This window comes from Anser brachyrhynchus, assembly GCF_964034855.1.
Source record: "Anser brachyrhynchus genome assembly, chromosome: 12".
In the NCBI taxonomy this organism is placed as follows: domain Eukaryota; kingdom Metazoa; phylum Chordata; class Aves; order Anseriformes; family Anatidae; genus Anser; species Anser brachyrhynchus.
Window position 1 is genome coordinate 21,298,566 of NC_137707.1, and position 24,010 is coordinate 21,322,575.

General features: G+C 39.6%; 1 protein-coding gene across 1 annotated transcript in view; it reads right to left on the reverse strand.

The window, feature by feature from the left end:
- Window positions 1–12,429: 12,429 nt before the first annotated feature.
- LOC308176504 (uncharacterized protein) overlaps window positions 12,430–24,010 on the reverse strand; it is a 424,460-nt gene continuing 412,879 nt past the window's right edge. The window contains exon 45 of the mRNA XM_080552300.1: window positions 12,430–23,911. The gene's annotated coding sequence lies outside the window, so the exon portion shown is untranslated. The remainder of the gene's footprint in view (window positions 23,912–24,010) is intronic.

Genomic DNA, 24,010 nt, shown 5'->3' on the forward strand with positions numbered 1-24,010 from the left:
CCACTGCGAGGGCCCGAGGCAGCACCGGACCTGAGCCAATACCGAATGTACGGCCCCAGCCGCATAACAAAGTAGTACCAAGAGCCGGCTGAGCTGCTCCCAGCCCGCACCAAGTTTTCCCGAGTTCCTGGTGCACTTCACGCGGAGAGCTGAGCGGCTGCGGGGCGCCGCCAGAGCCCCAGGACCTCTGGGCAGCGGTGCTTCGAGCGTCGGGCGCGACAAGCACGGTGGTAGAAGCGTTGCTAATTAATTATGCCTTAGATTACTTGCTGTGAAGGCAACAGAAGCTTTTCAGCAGGTGGAAATCAGCATCTAGCATTAGCAACAGTAATACTTGGAGCGCCAGCCCGTGCTGGGGCAGCCACCCCCTGCTCCTCCCCACACGAGAGACGCGGGTGCAGCGCAGCCCCTACCGGCCCCCAACCGGTCCCCCGCGCAGGTGGGTGAGCAGCACTTGTTCGCCACACTGAGGCTGCTCCGGCACAGGAGCGGTAATATCTGGCTGCCTAGCGGAGATCAGAGCACGAACCTTAAACCGAAGCAATGAATCCCTCTAAAATACGGCAAAGTTTTCTTAATTCTTATACAATTCAAACATCCAGAGAGTGTGTTTAATTAAAACTTGGCTACACATTTTTTTAACATTAAAAAAAAAAAACAAAAAACACAAAGAAACGAGCTAATTATATTGCTTAATATTCTAATATACTTTTTTTTTTTTTTTAAATAACACACTTTTCAAGCCAGGCCAATCCCTCGAGGGCCACTTCCTCATTTATAAGACAGACCCCAATGGGAGCTAAAAAGAGGCTATTTTATAAGAAGAAAATGTATTCTGAAAGAGGAGCCATACAAAGATAACCCCACATCACATATATCAGTATGGAGGCTGGAATACATATTCCAACGATGCAAACCTTCCCCAATCATAATTTGCTCATTGGTGTTACCAAAAGCCCAGATACTGATGTCTGTGTATTTGTTCTTGTATTTTTCACCCCACTAATGCTTTTAACTAAAATTATTTCTTGAATTTACCTTATTTAATGAATTTAAAGGTCAGTCCTCTTCCTTTCCATATGCAAATCCTATTAATAGCAGAGGTTTTATATTAACAGGAGCTAATAGAATAGATGCTCCCTTCACACCAAAACCCCAGAAGAGAACAAAGTAACCACAGGATAACTTCCCTTAACGCATTGCTTCTTTGAGTACCCAACCACCAGTAGCAGTACTTTGCAAGCAGAAGCAACAGCCAGCGGAAGAACGAGGGACACAGGAAGGCACGCAGGGCCTCCTCCACTTCTAAACACAGACCAAGGGTCAGTTGCAGCCACAGCCCCTGCCCACTGAAGCCCAGCAGGACAAGAGGTGCCACCACCAGGAAATCCATCCTCCCAGAGGCCCTCAAGCTCCCCTCTGATGCTGATAGGCTCCAGCTGGGAGATCCCAGCTGCTGATCAGAGAAAGATGGGGCTGCAGGTGAGGCAGGGGCTGGTGAGCTTACTCTTCCCCCTGCTTCTGCCAGGCCTAGGGCCATTAACTGTTTTGTCACTGTCTTTCTACCTGTATTTGTTTTTTGATTGTATTTTTTTAACTACAGCTGTTGGTGTTAAAACAACAGCACTTGCATGCCATGAAGGGGGAGGTGGGGAAGGGGAGAGGTAACCTCAGTGCTTTCCTCTGCAGGCCCTATGGGAAAAAGCTCCCTCTCTAATGAGAGAGGAACAATCCTGGCTTATTTAGGCAATAGAGGAAACTAGCTGTCGTGTTTTCCAAGCAGATGAATCCAGATGCCAAAGAGCAAAGCACTGAAACCCAGAGCAGCTTCTTCCTTAGTGGGGGACAGAGAAGCTTCTGCAGCCTGGGGCGAGGCCAGCCCCAAGCCTCTGGCTTGTTAAGGACAACCTGAAGTACCAGGGAGGAGAAAGGGACGAGTCACAGATCTCTAATTCACCTCCTCTGGAAGGGCATCGGCCTGCTCCCTCCCTGGGCATCTCGCAGGGAGCCCAGCTTCGCTGCTGCCTCCCTCACGGATTCCATCCCTTAAAAAATGTTTTGTATAAAAAGCTCCCTGCAAACTTGATACCTTTAATACCCCAAGGCAAATGCTGGTGCTACCTCCACTGACTTTCGTGGAGTTCTGCCCAGTTCTGATGAATGTGGAAGCAGTGGACCTCAAGCCAGCCCCAGATATGCTCAGCTGCTTGGTTTCCAGTAACAGGTAATGAAATACAGAAAAAAGCCTGCTACAGACAGAAGCAAGTATCTTAAGCAGTCAGCAAGTACTTCAATTTAAATAATCTCATTCACAAAAAAATCAACCAACCAACCAAACAAATAAAATGACAACAACCCGCCCTAGCCAGATACAATTGCTGTAAACCCAAGAGGCTGATGTGCAGAGGGTTTGGGTTCCAGCACAGGAGCTGGCCCTGGGAGCTGCAGCTGGAGCCCTGCAACCTGTGGCACTGCTCTTGGTCTCCCCGACCTCCAAGCCACAGGAGGCTGGGGTGACAGCAAGAACTGGCAGTGCCGGCCCCCTGGAGAACACAAATCTGCTGCTTGGTTGGGCGGAGGTGTGGGCCAAATCCTGCTTGGCAGGTGGGATGTGGTACAGACCTGCTGAAATGCAGCTCTGGGAAGTGAGAGTCCTCGTGATAAAGGCAGCAGAGATACCGCTTCTGGCTCCTCGCAGACTGAAGCAGATAATATCGCCTCGTATCGTGGCTTACATTAAGGTCACCTTTTCTTTCACAGCCTTGATGTGGCTATAGCTTTGGCAAGGGAAGGGCTGGAGGATAGGAAGCACACAGATAAAAGGCTTTCCGTTACTGAGGAAGCCTGGGCCCTATAATTTTGATTATAGGCTGATATGTGCTCACAACTCCCATTGACTTCTATGCAAATAAGAAGTCACAGAATTAGGTCTCATCTTTGAAGTGCACGGCAAAATTAGACTTATACAGTTCGTGTTTTGTGTGAGTGCTGATTGCTGCCAGCATCCTATCTCCAGCCAAACAGCAAAACTGTAATTGTCCAAGTATATCACAGGCTCGAAGAGTTTGCATTTCACAAAACATTAGGTATAAATCACTCCCACAAGCAGGAGCCTGGACTGAGTGGAACAGTGTCGTTGTCTGTTGTAGCAAATCTGATGTTCCTGGATTCGAATCTGCTACAGGCGTTCTGGATTTTAATTAATATATTGCTTCATATGTATGAGAATTTCTCTCCTTTTTGTTTTGTTTTGTTTTCACACACTGCATTTTTAGTTTCAACAAAGCATATTCTCTGTATTACTCTCCAAAGCCATTGAATAAATATCACAGACTTTATAGATCTGGTAGCCTTTCCAGTGAACAACACAGCAGTCATGCTTCACAGGAAAGGGATAACATCCGAGAGTGCAGCTGATAAGAGCAACAATTTACAAAGCAAGAGATCTGTTATGCAGTGAAAGCTTTATTACCATGACTTGATGTTACATCTACAACACATAAGGGTTAATCATTGCAGCAGTTTGCAGCTGGTTTGTGCTCTCAGGGGAGTCATAGCAATAGACTCCTGCATGTAAGACAAGGTCAGTGCTGCTCTCTCGGGGTCAGCAGGCCACGTGATAACACAACTCCCGAACTTCGGCTCTGAGGAGACACAGGTGCCAAACCCATTTTGTGGTCTCTGCTAGAGTGCTTCTTGTGGTTTTTATTCCCCTCAATAAAAACACATACATAGCTCTGTGGTATATAATTGGATGGTGAGTTTTCAGAGCTACCCATCAGTGTGAGTTTTCTGTGGCAGCAGCGGGCTCGTGAGTTTGCCGGGTACATGTAACATTTCATGGGAGACTTATTCTTAGTGGACTGAGAAAGCAGAGCAGTCAGTGCCGAGTTTAAGGGCCAAATCCTGCATAATTTGTTCAGTCTGCTCACATCAGTAAAGTGAGCGGAATTGGACTTAAACATTTTATTAATTTTTATCTTCTATTGCTACAAGACCCAACAATAATCAAATAAGAAAAATTTTAATCCTCAAATGCAGCTCTAATCTTCAAATTGGTTAGCTTATCAGAGGAGGAACATTTATTTTCAAAGACAGGCTGCTCAGACCGATCAGCTGAAACAGAAACCTGTAAGTGAAAGGATGTAAGTTTATTGGGCACAGTTGTCTATATTTATCGTTTCTGGTCGACCCACATCTCTGTTTTTATATGCATGTGTCAAAAATTAATATACAGCAAACTTCACCAACAGTTTTAAAAGATTCTAAAATATAACAAAATCAATAAATGATGTTCTGGCATAAATGTTTCTGTAGCTGAGGGTGGTCAGGTTCAAAGGGCAACATCTGACCATTTCTCTTTTCCACCCTGCTGCGGAGTAAGACCCTCCCCTCAACTTCAAATCACTGGGGAGAGGGTAATTTAAGCTATACTTGATGTACCCTATACATCACTGTCTTCAGGACCAGGTTTAAAATTAAACTCTGATGTACAAAGTTAAACAAAAATGAGATAAAAATTGGCAGGGGTTGAAGAGGGTCAAAGTAGTCAAAACACAAGGTAGACCATTGCTTCTTTTGATTTATGTTATTCTGTGCACTAAAAAAAATAAAATTATAGCTCTCATGGAGACTTTTTTTCATTGAGAATAACGCATTCCTAATTTGTTTTCTATAGACTTATAGGGCATTTGCTCTGGGAGAGGAAAGCATCTATTTATCTATTTATTTATAATCTATTTATCTATTTATTTATTTATTTTGGCAGGGGCCAAATATCATCAACTGTTGGCAGAATATTCAAGTTATCATTAGATGCGACCTTTGTCACTCAACAGCAAGTGAAAGAGAATAGTTTTTCACTTTCTGTCAGTTGTTATCTTACAATGCACATACATATAGCCTTATAGTCATGGAGTTTTGCTTTCAGGCAACTCTTTTAAACACAATGTCCTATAGCCACATTTGGTAACAGAAAGAAAGAGTTCCGCGAATGTTCCTTTTGCATGTTTTACATGCACATAATGCAGTTACCCTCCAGAAATTCAGTTCAGAAAAGATACCAAACAGGATTCTTTTGAAACCAATTCAAGAAAATCCTTGCAGGAAGTTAATTTTTTATGATGTAGTCAACTATTCCACATAATGCCTTTTACATGGTTAGAGTGTGGATTGCAGGCAGAATAATTTGGAATTGTAATCTATATTTTCCCTAATATGATAATGAAATCAACTACTATCCACTGGAATCAAATGTTGTTGTTTTTTTTCTGTGCTACTCCAGTGAGAGGAATAAAAGGGTTCGACTGGCTAAACTGCTGCATTCATGGGAAAACAAAGAAATATCATGTCCTTGGACAGCTAATAAATAAAAAGGCTTAATTTAAACATAATGGTTGACACATAAGGATCTTGAAATCTTTTTAAAACTGATTAAATGATTTTTTGGGAGAAGGTTTTTAAGTTTATGTATGAGGAACTCCTGTTGACTTCATATAGATTGCAGCCAACTGAAGTTCTTAAGTCTTGGGCTGTATCAGGGCATTGGACAACAAAGGGATCAAAACTCTAAAAATGCCTGAGCTTGGTTTTAAATCTAACAGGAGGAAAAATTATGCTATCCAGACAACAATAAAAGAGGGTTTTTATAGCATTGTTTCATTAATATTGACAATGTAGATTCTTTGTTAATTTACTGAGGACATATCTCCTGTTTAATATGCAGATTTTAGTCTTTCAATAAGTCCAAGTGATTCACTGTATAAAATGTATTTTATATGTGTGATTTTACAGGACTGATCTGCATAGATGCCTTTAATAAGCATGATTTGGTAAACAATTTATGTAGTAATTAATAAATACAATTCTTCCCAAACACATGGTTAGGAAGCTGAAAATGAAACAGGTATAAAACCAGCAAATTGTTTTAATAGGAACAGCAAGCAAAGGTAAAGATCAAACATCATAATGGGTCCCTCACTTGTGGTCTAGTGTGCCAAACCCTCTCAATGTAACACCTAAGCTGTATTTTTTCTCCTATCAATGAAGACATTTTCAATGTATTTGTTTTATTTTAGTTTTGTTTGTTTGTCTAAGTCTTTTGGGGTTGCACAGAGGGCTACTCACAAACTGTAACAATAGCAGACCATATGCAGCAAAGGGCACATACAAGAGGTAGTTGGTTAGGAAATTATGATCCAAAATTTTCCTATGTCTATTATGCTTTGGGAATCAGGAGACCTATGAACTAAGGAGATGGTCACAAAGGTCACAAGGATGTGCCACAGTATTCATGAAAGATGAAAATGCTTTGAGAGCCTTTAAATTTTCAGAATGAAGGTTCAAACAGAATGCAGGAGCTACTCTGAGGCTAGTAACTGCTCAGAAATCAAGTGAAGAACAAAAAGACACACGGAAAAAATTAAAAAGAGAGAGAATATCAGCTATTAGAAACACAAGTAACCCTTTAAAATCATGTGCTTTGCATGAGTGATGTCTTTTATTCATTTATCCATGCAGCAATTAGGAGTTCTTCCTTAGGAGAGGTGTGTGGCATAGAAAATGAACTGATTGATTCCTTCTTGCACCAAGCAGCTGATTGCGGGTAACTGATTCATCTCACAGATGTCGTACTCACTGCATTACCACACACAATCATCCAAGCCTAAGATGCATCAAGGGTGCCTGCGTGTGCTTGTTCTGTAAGGGCCTAACGCAGAACTCATCAAAATCAGCAAAAAGGTTTCCCCCGACTTTGCAGAGTTCTGGCTTGGGCCTTTTACCATCTACCTGGCTGTGAGAGAGGTTTTCATTTCAGTGCAGCTGTGACACTCAGTTTGCTCCTCTGCCCTATATTGTCTGGTTTTAGTGCATGGCATTCTTAGAGAGTGAAATTTACCCACCAATATGCACAAATACTCTATTTATTAATGACATTTCTTCAATCCCTGTTTTATCAGGAAAGCAATCTTACAAGAGACTTATTCTGAGTGTTCAGTACATTAACTTGCTCAGGCACTGGCAAAGGTAAAGAACTGAGTATATAATTTAACCCCCCTCCCCCCCCCGCCCCCCCAAGTAATTATTATTCACTCAATGAAACCCAGGGTTTGCAGAGGCCCAGTCAAAGGCCTAAGCACCATTTAAGTCCAGCTTATTCCCTGGGGCATCTGAATTGGGCCCCATTTTATTAAATTATGATAGAAAGACTGCCATGTCAAGTATACTGATGCTGAAAGACCCATCCCCACAAGACCTCATACGGATAAGTAATCATCACTTATGCTAATAGCACATTTGACTTCTGTGGGATGACACAGGAGGATGGACTACTTACTTGACTAAGATTAGTAAGAATGGGCATGTTACACAGAACAAAATGACTTCTAAATATCCAGCTGCAGCAAAGTGCTGACTCCTATCAGTGAGTGTTGTGAGGGTGAATGAAGGGCAGGATATGATCTTTAGAAACCTCACTGAATACAATTATTGAATTGGTGACAGTTTTGCAGATTTCTAACTCATAACAAACCTCAGCTTTGCCTCCTCAGTTACATGCTTCTCTCCAGTTTCTCTGCCCTGCTTTCCTTTTCTTTTGCCATAATCCCACAATTCACTTTTTTCACTCTTTCTTCTTTAAAGTTTGCAAGTGAATTTAGTGTTTTTGTTTTTGATATGCATTTAAGCAATAGCCACAAAGCTACAAGTGCTCCTATTTAACAGCAGAGCAGACTACTTGATAGCATCTCTACATTACTCTGCCAATGTTCCTCCCTTCTGCTCTGCTGGGATCAGCGCAGTCTCTGTGCTCATTTAGTCCTTGGCTTCTCCCTTCAAACCTGACAATAAGGGCATCATACAGGGTATACTATTCCAGTGTTTTTTGTCTGAAAAAAATGCCTGTTAGGGCCTCTGTTTAATACAATTTCATTTGATGCAGGTCACAGAAACAAACAGATGTTTTGCCTTATGCTTTACAGTGCATTTGTAGCAGCATCCTAGAAAGGGAAAATCTTCACATCCAACCTGCCTCAGTTTCACTTATTTGTCCTCAAGTTCCTTTTGGCAAAGTTTTTCTTCCTTATTTTACTTCCACTCATATAAAAAGTATTTTACTGCAGTTAGATAGAGTTGCGCTCCCTCATTCTCATATCCTGATCCTACTTTTAAATCTTTTTTTTTTTGTTTTCTTTTACCACTGGCTGGAGAAGTTTTATCTAAAAGTAATGTTGTCTTGACCACTGGTGACTGGCTTCTATTTTTGTTGTTGTTGTTTTTTATGAATCCAGAATTAATTTGTTTCTAAGACCTGGAAAGACCATGAATGGTGAAAAATATTCTTGTACAGCCTTTTTAACTAGTATACATATTTCATCCATTACCAAAATCCCAAAGCCTAAATGGTATAACCTAATTCCAAAGGGATCCCTAGATCCTACTTTTGGTTGACCTGTATTTTAGAGAACTATATAAACATTACTAACTCAAAGAAGATAAGTATTATAGCATTAGCAGTATTCTCAAATGAGAATTTTCCATTTTCTTGGGGGCTAATAGCTCAGCTGCAATGATTGTTCTGTGTGTGTGTACCTGTGTTTTGCCAATCACATAAGTGAAATAAAAGTGCCCTAATTTCTGCAACTTTGCTTTCATTACACTGTAAAGCACTAAAAGCAGAAACAGTTTCCTGAAGAACCCCTTCATAGCAGGCCCTTGAACAAGATGACTGTTTCTAATAAGCAACAGCTGTCATTGTGGTTTTACTAGTCAAATGATTCATGTCTTTTGCTCAGAAATGATAAGTGGAACAAATGTTTACTTAGATATGTAACTGAGAAACAATTGAAAAATAGTAGACTGTCCCGTAGAAATATTTTCCTGTTATCTGATCCTTAACAATTAGTCTGAACTGTTTTTTAGTCAAAAGGCACTGTTACAGCAGTGCATTTAGAATGGTTAAGAGTTTAGCACTGAGAGTTTTGCAAATCAAATTCAGCAGACTGTTTTGCAAATGTTTGCAGTGGCCCTGGAGGCTTAGGGGGGCACAAGCAGCTCTGTGCCAGCTGCTGCTCCCACCTTCATTCCAGGCAATCCCCCCCTCCTACTTTTAGTCACCTCTGAAAGGAAGACAGTGAACTTACCATTTCCACTTGGTTTCTGTTTTGTCTTCAGGGAATGCTAAAGTGCTTCTCTGCTGCTTGGGCTTGACTGAATACCCTCTGTTGGCTACTGCTGCCCCAGGATTTTACAGGGACTGCTGGGCAGAGCAGATTAAAGAGCAGAAAAATATTCTGATGCAGGAGATTCCAGGCTCTGTTCAAGGACAAAAAGATTGCATTACTCATTGGATGCTGGGAAGGAGAACCTAAAAGACCCTTGATGTCTCTGCTGAACCTGGAAGCTGCCACAGTCAGAGATTTGACACCGCTGTGGCATCTCAGGGCTAGAGGTTAATTTTTGTAAAGTGCTAGAGGAAGCAGTGGTAGAGTAATTTTCATGAGCCTAAGAGGACAGCGTTAAAAAACAGTGTCTTCTGCCATGGAAAGGTAGATCTGGGGGAGAAACAAGCACAGAGGATTGAGGGAGCCCTGGGATGCTCAGTATGCAGATGATACCGTCGTACACCTACAATTTATTTGAACTTACATTGATGATTGCCAGTAGAGCAGGGTTTAAATCCACATTTATTTTGCACAGATCCTGGACTTCATTGCTTTTTCAGAACTCCCTCTTCAGTATTGCTGCATAACACTGCACTGAGTTGTGTTGGAAGATTCTCTGAGCTTTGGTTTCCCATCTGTAAAATGGAGCTAATATTTCCTTTTTTCCCAGCCTTTAGTTAGCTTACAAGGCTCCTGGGACCAACATTTTTATATTGTGTGTTTCTGTATTGTCTCATACAACAAGACCCCGATCTCAGTTGAAGCCTGTAAGTATCGCTGAAATATAAATAGATGATAATAAAAATACGATTTTGACTCAAGATGGAATTCTGTATTCTGGAGAGTGAAATAAAATATGTACTCAAATCTACTAAAGTGTAACCATGAGATCAAATGATAAAATTCTTCTAGCAACAAAGAGTTGACACAAATTTGTGAGATTAAACTGAACCAACTCAACAGAGGCTTGTTCTGGAGGCTTATTTATATAAAGTATATGAAAAAAGTAAGTGAGATGATCAAATTACCCTCACAGCATGGATTTTGACATGGATGTAGACTAACTGAGTCACTGGAGGACTGAGCAGGTGCATCATTCTAATTATACCTTCAGTCATGTGAGGAAGGAGCAAACTTCCCAGTTGCTTCCCTGGTGGAGATAAGGTGTTATCAGCAAATGAGAGGGGAGAGCAAGGACAAGGCACCTGATGGGAGAAAGAGGAGGGAAGGAGGAGGCTAAGAGAGCACGTTCATAATGCTCCTCATCTTTTAAAACTGTATACACATATCGACTCTGAGCCATTCGGATGCCACTTTTGATACTCATTTCATGTGCCTCTGAGTAACGCTTCCTTATGGTGAGGCATGCAACATTTTTTTTTTTTTAAACATTTTCTCAATTATGGTCTTGTAGTGAGATAGCTAGCTAAATATAATGATTTATTTGTTTAATTAATCAGCAACAGGCACACTAGGAGTTACAATCCAAGCAGTCCCCCACAAAGGTTTTTATCACCATATACCATAACCCTAGGGAAATGCTTTTTTTTTTTTTTTTTTTTCAGGAGCATAAATAGATATTTCTATAAATTGCGACTACTTGGGTGCATGTAATATGCAATTTTATTCATCTTTGTATTCCAGGTGAATCCAGACTAGACTACCAGCCCCTAGGGGATTCTGCTTCATAAAATTATCAGTATTCAAAGAATGATTGTAGATGTTGTAGCTTAACAGCAGGTGAATGGTCCTTATCTGAATATTAAATAAAGTGCAACTGGATTTCTAGGTTCTCTCTGACTAAATGTTTGCAAAGTCATTAGTGAAAGCATGCAGCTATAATCCCAGCCACTTTCTCTTACAAAGGATTTCTGCTTTTGTTTTTAATTCCTTTACAGGATGAATTGTTCATCTCCCTTTCCTACGCACACTATCTTGTCCCTTGGCTGGACTACCAGAAACATCAGGGAGCTGCCTTGTAAGTAGTACCTACACTCTTCATTTAAAAAAAAAAAAAAACATAAACAATAAAAGAAACCTAGGGAAGAGCAAGAAAAAGATTTATTATTTTGTCTAAAGATTATCAGAGCTCTGAGTGTTGGGAAAAGGCTGTTTAGTACACTGCTCCTTTGTCCTTCCAAGTTCTGGGAACTTGAGCTCTATATTTGATTTCCTTATTGCATGATCTGCAAGCAGCTTTGTATATCTATTTAGTAAAAGCCTTTTATTACTGTTTTAAAATGGGAGATTTTATATACTTGAAAACTGTTTCAGTAGCATGATAGTGGATGCTATACGAATATACTAGATAGCTGTGTTATGAGAAAATTAATAGCAACAAAGAAAAAGAACAAAAATACCCCCTGCTGAGCAGAAGGAAACAGACCAGAACCAGCATAGCAAAATTACTGGAGATAAAGGAAGAAGAATTATTGTGGGACTATATAAAATGTGGTCTTGTGGTACAAGCTGTGTTTCAGTCCCTAGCTGTGAAGAGCACAGACATCCTGCTAGAGAGGGGATCCATTTTTAAGAGGACTTTTCAAAATTCTGCAGCAAGATAGCTGGGCTAGGACATCAGCTGCATCCTTTGCCAGGCACCACAAAAGCTTTGGGGTGCCTGGACCATCAGTAGCAAAGCATGTTATCACAATAACTTCAAATCTTGCATTTTAATTGAATATCAATCTACCTCTACCTATCTAGATATATAAAACAGCAATGGAGCCATCACTACAGTAAGCCATGCACTATTTTTACATGCATTCCCATTTATTCTAAGCTGTAACACGTTGAGTTTTCAGCATGGCATAAACTAACATCTTTAGTTTTCAAGCAATATACCTCTTGGTGCTGCTTCAGGCTGCTGCAGACTCAGGCAGATGTTATTGCTCCTGTCTACAAGTCTTCCTGCTCACCTCTGCAGAAATGTGTAGTAGAAACACTTCAAAAAGGGAGGAGGGAAGAAAGCTGAGCACAGTTCTGTGCTTAGCTCTGAATTATCCAGCAAGCCATGCAGTCTCAGGGATTAGGGAATACAAGGAACTCTGTTTATACATGCCAAAGTCTTTTTTTTTTTCTGTAAAAGAAATGGAGAGAGCTTCTTCTAGTATGTGAGCACTGCTATGAATCTTTACTTTTAAAATGTACTAAAATGGACAAAAATAACTAGTTAAACAATGCAAAGTAGATTTCCTCAGTTTCCTTCAAATACTGCTCTCCTTCCACCCCCCACACCACCCTACCGCAGCTCTTTTTCAAAACCTACCCATGAAGGTATGCAACACCTATTATAACTTCTTGTTGACTGTGCAAGAATATAAAGCTCTTAAGTTCTGGAAGTGCACTAATTCACACTCTTCACCCTAGAAATGGATACTCTATAGCTCTCTGACTTCTCTAGTTTTGTTCCTTGGGGCATCTGCAGTGGGTGCTGCTCTGGGCCCATTCTGGGTTTTGTACCTATGCTACAGCTGTCAGCAATTTAGGAAACGACCTGAAGCAGCATGTGTTTTTCTAGTCCCGTATTCCTAAGTATATTTATGTGAAAGTGAACTGAACAGTAATTACAGTATCAGTTCTGATATTCTTGTTTTCATAGTGGTAAAAAAATGACAATAAAAAGAGAAACTGTGCAAGCAGTCCTTTTTGTTTGTGTGCATAGTTGTGATGCTTTTCTGTTGAAGAGAAGAACTCCTACATATTTATGCTGGAACCTTTAGTTACCTTTTTGGGGGCTCTCTCCTCCAGGACCAGAAGTATTCTACTTTGCCTAGAACAAGATGCAGATGTTAACAACTTTTTTTCTATTTAGTGTTTTTACACACACACGTATATAAAAGGTACAGCCCAAACTGTTCTACACAGTTCAGTTCAGAACCCAAGTTTTCATTCTTGCCCAAGTGCCAATCACCTGCAGTCATGGGGACTAGTCCTGATTTATCCTTAAAGGCGTCCATTTTCTAACAGTGCTTTTTCGCAATGCCCAGACCTATGTTGTTTGTATTTATTTATATTTTTATAATCTCTTGAAGCACTTACACAGCTCCAGATTTAAAAATACTCCCTTCAACAGGCCATCTACACTTCGAAGCCAATGGCCAAATCCCACTCCATCTGAAGATGGTGGAAATGTTGACATTTATTTCAATGTTGAAATCATAATTTGGTCAAAGTGTACAGTAAAGGGGAAGATGATTTGCTTAGGAAGTGATGAGGGTTGGCTTTGTCCCTGTCATCAACCACTTGCTGGCTGATTTAAGAATGAAACTTGGACCTGCTTGCAGAGGTAATCAATCATTAGACCGGATGCCCTAGTTCAGCTAGGCTAAACAGTGGGACAAACACAGGAATGTAATGGGAGGGCAGAAAAACAGTAAGTCTTGGAATCTCCCGTGCTTTTGTATCATGTCCTCCAAAAATCTAAAAAAAAAGCAGGGAGTTTATCCAGCATGTCGCTCTTCTGGAGCTGACTGATTGAGGTTGGATGCTGCGGTCTTTATCTGCAACCTTCACCAAATCAGAGGGAATTTTTGCGTGCAGGAGGGCTGCATAGAACAAGTAGAATGCATGCTAGCTGTAATCTAAGGCTGACATACCTGCTTTCCGTTACAGACAAGGACTCAGCCATGTACCACCTGGCAGACAAGAGGGTTGCTTTCTGAGATGTGGTCATTTTACCTGTGACAATCCTATGATTTTGGTCACCTGAGCAGATCTGTGATTTGGCAGAGTTTTAAAACATTTTTTTAAACACGTCCACCAACAAAAAACTAGCATCAAGTACTATGGTAAATATCATAGAACATATTTTACAATTGTATAATACTTATACTAGGAATGTAATTCTTTCTAAGTCTATACTACATATGCGTTTGCCAAATTTCTGATGGAAGAAGACTGTGAAGATATGACCTGTGCTCAGTCAGAAATGCTAACAAAGCCTCTTCATGTCCCCTCATGCAGAGATCCCGAGCAGCACAGACCTGGTCCCCTGCAAACCCTGCCCTGCCTGCCCTCTGGGGTGTAGGTTTGGGTAGGAAATGCAGGGAGGGAGCACTGAGTGTGCTCTGGGTTTACTGCCCACCAGCCAGCCCAGCTGAGCCACGGTCCACCCCTATAAACAGCAGCAACTTTCATAACGCAACAGGGTGAGCCTGCACCCAAAACCCTGAACCAAGGGAGCTCCCTTGACTGCTGTTGAGTACTTGCCTAGACATTTAAAGCCCACAGCTTTTACAATAAAGTCGGAAAGAGGCCCCCAGCAGGTAAATATTGTTAGCCATAGAAACATTCCTATATAGGTGAGGGTGTGAGTTATGCAAATATCTACCCTATAAATCTGTTATGTGGCTTGAGAGTAAAACAAAAAGTCACTTAAAAATTTGCTCTAAATTTGGCCACAGTATAGCTTTGTTAGTTCAAAGAAGTGGAGTTAACTTTATTGTTATTTGTGTTTGGATCAAAGAAAAATATGAAAATAAACATTAGACAGAATGATAATCAACACTGGAAAATAAATGTTTACTAAAGATTTTTTTTTTCTGTGTTCTCTTACCAGCATTAATAATATTTTCTTTTTCTAAAGTTTTCTTGCTTCCTTCAAAGAGATTGATTTCAGTGGAAAGAACAAACATATGCAAATAAACTGAATGATGTTATACCCCCTGCCCCTATCCCCCTAAACTGCATCAGATAATTCCATATTGTTAGTCTGCATTACATTTTTATCAGTTTTTTGTCTTAATCAGATATGAAGCTCTTGCAGTACATCTCTAGAACTGGGCTGTGACCCTGATGTGACTCTACAGCACAGAAGCAGCCTTAACCCTGCTGTAATCTAATAGTTCAAATTTAACGGATTTGTTTTTTCACTGGAAATAATGGCTTCCTGTCACAAAACAGAGCCACAGATTACATATCTGATAAATGGCTTTGGCATGATTTTTTCATGTAACACACAATTAAAAGTGCTTTTTCATAAGATTTCGCGGTTTACAGATCTGGTGAAAGCATTAATAAGTTAATTACTATGCATTTTCTTCTAAAAAAATGAACATTTCTGTTAGTGTTTTAAAAACAAATAATACTTTGCTTAGAAAGAGCTCACCTATGGTTTGCAGCATTAATTTAGCCTCAAAACACCATACTGAAATTACTACCAGTGAGTGCTGATGTATTTTTTCATGAGGCATATAATTATAATTGATAACCCGAAATGTAAATAGGGTAATTTTGATTTTATAAGCTACCACCCATACAGATACTGAAAATATCCACATTATAGCCATATTTTTTTTTGTTGTGCCATAATCCCCTAAACATTATCAACTAATTAATAGCTGAACAATACATAAGGAGATATTCAGTTCTTGTATGGGTAGTATCACATATTTGAAGGAGTTTATTATCTTTAGCTTGCTTTTGAAGCCGCAGTTCAGAATTGCTCGTGCTGCCTTGGTTGGTTATCTTCAGCCCACCCAACCACCAGCCTTACACTGCTGCGTGTTGCTAACTCCTAGCATTTACAATGAGGTAATCATCACCTTGTAGTTCATTGGTGTGAATGCTGGTCAGATGGCCTGTATTTTATTAACAGAAATAGGGTCACAAGTCAAATACATGCTTGGGGTCAGTGAACAAATACAAAAGAAGATTAGGGGAACAAAAGAACATGACTGGAGGGGTAAAATCCCACTGGGGGTTAATCGAGCAGAAATGTATTGAAGAATGTAAACTGCCGTTTCTTTTGTTATTCATCGTACAGGACGTAGTTCCTATGTGCTGCTGATTTCAGTTAGATAGAGCATCATCTCCAGAATGCTATCTTTTAATGAGCTTTCTGTATGTAGCCTTCCTACATACTAGCAAAGTATGTAGGGTCTTCCAATACTTCCTACTACTAGTACTACTACTAGTAAAATAAGACCACCACCATCATTACTGCTACTAATGATAATAATAATAAACACAGCAAAAGTATATGAATTACAAAGATTTGCTTCACCTAATACTGTACTACGCAAAGACTCTCTATAAAAATAAGAGGAAAATAGCACGTCATGTTTCTGGGATTCTCTTCTGCCCGCAGGACCAAGAATTCACAATTATACCAATTTAGCTCCCTCTTGCAAAGCAAATGAATTAATAAAAATTTCTCTGAAGAGATGGCATTGTATCACTATGGTTTTAGTTTTTCTAAGAAACACTATCCTTTCAAAAGGCAGAACAACAACAACAAACAAAAAAAGGAGCTAGCATTCCTCATTTGCACAGTAAGTACTGGACTTGGTAGGGCCCAAATGGCAGCAGTCAAGAAAAATCATAGGGTACTTACGAAACAGCAGCTGATTTTCTCTTCTGATACATGTACATCGCTCTTTCTCTAACAAGCAGCAGAATATCCTGCCTTATTTGAACTATGCACATTTGTCTAATTCTTTAAAATCCCAGCAGCAGAAAGATTCCCTTTTCATCATTTTCCATTTATTATGCTTGTAGCTACACATCGTAATAAGAATTCTTCTATCCATGTATGTTGCACATTTATAGATTTTGTGTTTTCACACATCACATGAAATGCATATTTCAAAACTATTGCATTATCATGTGCCAGAATAATATTGCTATGGAAATACAGACACACGTTATCAACAGTATAGTATAAAGGAAGGGAGCGAGGGTAAGGAATCTTTGGTTCTATGAGTTTGTGCTGCTAACTTACTGTGCAATGTTCATAAAGTCTCTTCAACTTATTTTTGCATACTTTATAAAATAAGCAGTATGTCCTTCTGCAAGGGTGAAATAAATGTTAGCTGGTCCAATCATACCTTTCAAAAGCAAAATTGGGATTTCTGTCATCAATGTCAAGATGAGACAAATCAGGCTTTGAGACTGTAAATCTTTAAGTTTCAAAGACACTGTGCAGATGAAAATTTCATGGCCAGAAACAACTGTGGGAGACTACTGAAGGATTAATGTGAAACAAAATACTGTAAATGAAAGTATTCATTGAACTGAAATCAAAGGCTTCCCAAATTACCTATCCAGCTACCTACACATGCTTTTCCACAAAATTTCATAGAACCATAGAATGGCTTGGGTTGGAAGGGACCATAAAGATCATCCAGTTCCAACCCCCTGCCACCCACTGGACCAGATTGCCCAAGGCCTCATCCAACCTGGTCTTGAACACCTCCGGAGATGGGGCATCCATGTATGTAAATTTATTTTCATACTCTATATACCTCTTTCAGGAATATATGTATTTGATCCTGAACCATTTAGCGAAGTATATATTTAACTTAGATATTGTCCCTTAAGCTTAAAATTAAGTATGCGCTTAAGTGTTCTGCTGGATCAGATTGCACAGCATTTTGCAAGACTGAACCTTTCACAGGGCCACCTGTGGGATTTTCTTCCTCTTTAAACAAAGGCTACTGTGACAGTGTATACACAATGTGTCTGCCCTAAGATCAGCAGTACTTTATGTGCGGACACCCACATAAAGATTTTCTTTACAGAACTGATTTTAAAAATGGAAATGTCTCTCTTTCCTCCAGCTCTACTGGCAGACAATATTTACCCAATGATCCAGATGTACAAGACCTTGTTCTCAATGGTAGCTTTTGCACAATTTATCTGTAGGTTAGTGTGATGGGAATCACACCGTTTAGAAATATTTTCTGAAGGATATGATAATATTTTCTTCCCCTGTATGTGTTTAACATTGCATGTTCATTGCATATTTTAGTATTATTTAATTGAAAAGGTTTTTAGAAAATAAGAATTATTACAGAGTGGATAAATACTTGCTTATAAAATAAGTATTTATTACACAAAAAAGTCTATGCAAACATGAAAAACTCTTACACCTACACTGACATGCAATCAACTTATTTCTAAGAAGCCAGGAGTTTATAAAGTGTCTTTCCAAGATTTACATTTTAGTAATCTGAATACGTTCTATGGAATACAGTCCACTAAACTACAGCATTCTGAAGTCTTTCTGCTAGCACTGTGCAGAAGCATTACTTAAAAGAGTTAACTTTTTAATAATGTGGTCAGAATGTTTTAAGAAATACTGCTCTATGAAATGTAATTAATTACCTTTGTATCTGTATTATGTGGAGGAGACATACTATATACTTTGGACAGCAGTGCTGAGATGTATTGAGGTTTGCATAACGCCAACATGCTGTATTACTGCTTAAAGTCTTGTGAGTAAGAATTTTACTACAGTCACAACATATACATTGGGCTCTTCTAGTAAACTGATCACTCAAATAAAAAGAAAGGAATGTTTTTGATCTGCAAAGATGGGCAAAAAGTAAGCCTGCTCATCTTAACTCTGCATTAGGGAAAAAATGAACTTTGATCTATCATATTGCAGAGCTGCTTGTATTTCAGTGGCAATTTATCAATTCTTTAATAGTCAAAGCTTCCAAGTAGTAAAAGCTTCTTGGACATCCTAATCTAATAGCTATTATTTCAAATTTTTATTCTTTATGACTTACTGATCAGAAGCAAGAAAGCATCATCGTTTCTTAAGAATTCTCTTTTTGTTTAATTTTATAGGAACCGATGAAATGGAGTTCAATACTACAAATGTTGTTCTTCCTGATGCTAGTGTAAAAACAATGCGGAAGTCCACTTTAATATAGCTCAACATTTCTTACCTAATATAATAGATAGTGGTGTGTATCAGCAACAGGACTCTCTTAAGGTCAGGATACAGCAGCACCACCCCTTCAGGGAACACTTTCTGCTTTCAGGATCGGAGCATTGTATGTGTTTCTGCCATCAGTATCATCACCCTGCTCACTGCTGACAGCATGAGTGTGGGGGCTTGGCTCTGCCTGCAGTGCCCCCTCCAGACCCAACTTGGGTGTCTTCCACCCTGTCGGGAGCAATTAGGAAGTTTTCTCTGTGCTCCAGCCACCACAAGTGCTGCAATTCATCTTTATAGGGGATATAAAAGGGCTCTTTGCTTTGTCCCACAACACCAGATGGGTGGGAGAATCTATTGCAAGGTGATGAACCCAGCTCCATGGTAAGTCCTAATTTTCTTAGGTAAGATGTGCCCTGTATTCCTAAGACAGTGGAGACATGGGATATTTAACATTTTGTGGGCCTATCACAGAAGTGGACCTGGAATAAGCTTAAGACTGGTTTGTTTTAAAAAGTTTACCTTGGCAAGTCCAAAGAACACTAAGGAGCATTCAAGACTGCAGATCTAAACTTGCATGTTGTTATTGCTAAACATGAAACCCCAAAGTCAGAATTCCCACAGTCAACCACTCTGACTCAAAAACACATCAATGTATTTGCTAAATGGAAACCATACTCACATCACATCTTATCATAATGTCACAAAACCCATAAAATTACAAATCAGTTTTAAGAGAAAATACATGACAGCAAAATATAAGTACACAAAAACTACATTAAATATCAGTCTTCATTTGTCCTTACCACTTCAACTTACCTCTCAGTTCAAAACTACTCACTGCAGTGCACAGCTTGAGATAGTCTAAGATCCATTTTAGAGTGGACTGAAATATAAATGACAGTTCGCACTACACATGAACATAGACAACTGTATAAAATATTTAAATAAAGACAGAAAAGAACAGAGGAAACCAACAGAGCTTTTGGCAGACCCAGCCTTTGGGAATTTAGCAGCTTGAGATTCATTGCAAATTTCATCTTTAATGTTATTTTTAGTTCAATATTTTGTAGCACTCAGAAGTAAATCTTTGTGTGCTGTCTTTCCTCCTGCTTGTGCTGCTTCCTTTTCTGATCTTTTTTTTTAAAGAAACCTAATATATTTTCAATACAATTGATTTGCGACGTTTTGTGATATTTGTTAGTTACCTGTTTCTTCATACAATTCAGTGAAAACTATTACACTGCTGTTTCTTTTTATGTGCTGTATACTGATTGCTGTAATTGAATACAAATGAGACCCCCCCCAATAGCCTTTGTTCCACCATACCTTGTGTTGCATTAAATTCTCCTACATTAATTTTGATTCTTGAGTTAGGGTCAACCTCTTTTTTAGCTTCTCACTGCTGCTCCAAATACCACCACACACAATGCTTTTTCAGAACAGTTGTGATTTTATCCTGGAATCTGTTGTTTGTCTCTTTGTAAAGCAACCTGACTGGAATGAAACAAAACAACACAGCACAGGGAAAGGCTGCGCAGAGATGTGGATAACTACCATCTGCAGAGAAATGGAAACACTGGCTCTGCCTTGCATCGCCTCTCTTAGCCCTCCTGCCCTGTGCAGGCTGAGAGAAGGTAGCCTGGGGGAAAGAACAGACCCTTCAGCACCAGATTCTGCTTACAGGACTGGTTCACCAACTCCCTCAGGGCCACCTTTCCTGTGTTGTGCCATATAATCCAATACATTTATTGGCCCCTTCTCTGCCGCGCACCAAAGAGGCCAAGAAACCAGAAGTGTAGGTATACAAGCATATTGCTATGGGTCAAAGCAAGCTGCAAGCAAGCAGCACGTCAGCGGCCCCCCAGCAACATCCATATACTTGCTTTCACCTAACAGCAGATGTAAGATAGCTTAGATGCCAGTGGAAGAGAAACAATAATATTTCCATCAGATACTGGGAAGTTGGCATGTGAACATAGCAAGTACCAAAGTTTCTGAGAAAGTTCACACCCTAGTATACTCCATTGGATATTGCTTTGTGCCCACACTCAGCTGTCTTGTTCAAAGTCACCTCCCCTTTTTTAAAAAAAATAAATTGCCAAGCCATTCCCTCTTCCTTCCATTGCTATAATTATAATTTAATGGTTGTGCCATAGATCATGACATTATAAAAAGACTCTCTCACATCCTATGGAACTGACAATAGCACTGTGATGTGACATGAGAAGGGAACCAGGCAGGAGCTACAAACTAAGACTAAAGCTACTTATCTGCATAGTATGAACACCATAAATCTACTTTTCCTATAGTCGATTCTAGGTTCATCAGGCTGAATTTGGAGTTGTGACCCACTGTTGAAGACAATGTTTTTCCTTTTCCAATTTCTAACTCGTTTCCAATTTTTTCTTTTTTTTTCATGGAAGGACTCACAAGAGGAGGAGAAGCTTACCTGATCATAAAACTTTAAAATTGCAAGAGAGCTTTTTAATTTCAAAAACCTTATTTCTGACATACTGAACAATTATTCAATGGCTCTCACAAATGCAAGGACTAGCAGTCCCAATTACATGATCAGGCATTAGTCTTAAAACAAACAAAAGAAACATTTAATCCTCACAGTGCCTAATGAAATTATGAAACCATGGCCATAGGATGGTGTGGAGGTCAAAAGTGTAAATGGACCATAAAAGGGATTACATGAAATCATGCAAGCAAAATCCATCACTCTCAGAGAGGAGACACTGGTCTATGTGGATAGCTTGCATGACTCAGGATGGCAGCAATTGTTCTAAAGATTTCAAAAATCTTAACTCATTTTATTTGTCACCTTATGCTTTAGAGATTTTTCCCTTATAAGTTCAAGACAAGAATGTTAGAAGAAAATGAACAAACAAAAACACAAACAAAAAACTGCAAAGAGCAATACAAAGGGCAAAAAGAAACACTGGCACCCAGAAAAGATGAAAATTCAGAATTCAGGACATTTTCCATGTAAGTCATGTTTTGCCACATGGCTGTGTTTCAGGATCCCATGGTTACATAAAGAGAAGTTAACTATACAGAAACGTATCCAGTGTCCACCTTCCTAAGTCTGCACAGAGGCTAAAGTATATCTGACAGCTGAGAACTGTCTTCTAAATAGGTCCCTGTGGCCCCTGCAGTGCCGAAACCATTGCTCACCATCGCTTTCACTGCACTGAGTCAGTTGGGCCTTTCTGCATGAGTCAGGTTTTGAAAACTGAACCTCCTCTAGCCTGTAGGATTCATTCACCTGCCCCATTAACCCATTTTCACTATTTGTCTAATGACAACCACAAGTAATGGCCTGACTCAAGTCATGTCAATATTCTGCCAAAAACTACCATTTTGACCTCACAGCCACCTCCCACAGGTTATGGAACCCACCCATAGGTTATGGAACTGCTGGATGGTTGCCAGAGAAATGCAATAAAAAGTAGGAAATGACATATACTAATAAAATTCACTTACCTAAAAGCCCTGTACATCAGACCTCTCTGTGTTGCCTCCTCCCCCACCAACTCCTTTACGTCCAGCACTTGTTTCACCACTCTCTTAATCTCCTCTTCCTTTGCTGCCCTTTTTCTTCACATGTTCTAATTCCCGCTCTACTTTCTGTCTCTTTTTATGTCTTAGTGTTCTTTTTTTTTCCTTTGGCTGAAAATGAATAAATTAATAATTTTTCTTTGCTTTAGAGACAGTAGAACATTATGGTGCCACTTCCACTTGCCATTTTACTTCCTCTTCCCACCTTTTCTGCCGCTCCCTTTGTTGCTGTTTTTAACTTTTTTTTCTGGCCTTCCTCAATAGCAATCAATCCCTCTGTGCAAGTGCTCCCTCCTCAGTGACTTCATCTCTCCTTCTCCCTGCAGAGCTCCTGTTGTGTCCCTAGTACAGTGCAGTCTGAAACGATCCAAATTTCCAGATGAATTTGTTGTGCTTCCGAAGCTCTGACAGGGTGCAAAAGTTATCCTGAACATGTAATACTGACAATACCGAGCATGTCTAATGCAAAATTTCTGGATTTAGGGACATGACTTCAGAGAGAAGCAGAGACATGAAATGGAGTGGAGCAGGCTACTATGCCAGCTTGGGGGTGGAATATCCTCTCTTGCTTAACTCTGTCTAAGCCACTTACTCCACTGTTATTTCTTTGGCCTTCCAGATGTCAGAAGTTGTTGCCTCCTGAGTGTACTTACAGGATCCATCCCTAAAATCTGGAATCTTTATCCTCATGGATGTCCCTCCTTCCAAGAGAACACAATATCAGGAATAGCACTCTCTGTTTTAGCTTATAGTTGCTCACATTTTCCTGATATTTAAAACCACTCTGAAGAAATGTCAGTTGATCCAAGTAGCTAAGTGTGCTGCTCTAATTGCTGCATGACGTGATTGGACTGCACTTGCTGCCGGAGAGCTGTAGGGCTTTGCAGGCTGCACACGAGGGTCACATTTAAACATAGTCACTACACACATGTTCTTCAAGGTCTAAATATGCTATAGACCAGTCAACACATTTAAACTCGTCCCTATGTTTCTTCATTCCTGTTAGGCACAAGTACCCTCAAGACGTAAAGGGAAAATAGTATTTCAGGCTTTTTAGACGAGGCGGTGAAAAAAAAAATAAATGGAAGCAGCAGTAGCTTTAACATTAATTTTCTATGCTAAGAATTGAAAGAATGAAGGATTAGGTGTAAAGTAACATCCAGGGGATGGGAAAGAACCTGACTAACAGAATTTTATGCAGTAAACATTATACTAGAAATAATATTTTTGTGTTTCTATTCTTTGTCTTTTTAATAGTACAATTACCCATGACAGTATCATTTGGACAGCATTTTTTTTAAATGCACAAGCCACCACAATGAAATACCATGTGCAGTTTAAGCAACAAAAAGGATTCCTATTTTGGGGCTTATTTCCATTTATATTAATTATCAGTTTTTCTGTGGAAGAATCGTATAGTATGGGTTTTTCCAGCTTGTTCATAATAGGTCATTCATTAAAGAAAATCCTGGGAAATTATTTTCTGTGTCAGTGGATACAGGATGCCATCTGGGAGCTGAAAAAAATGAACAGAAATCAGACTGAAAAAAATAAAAATAAAAACATGAAATTAGTTGCACTTATGGAAACCAGACAAATACTTTAAAAATCCCAG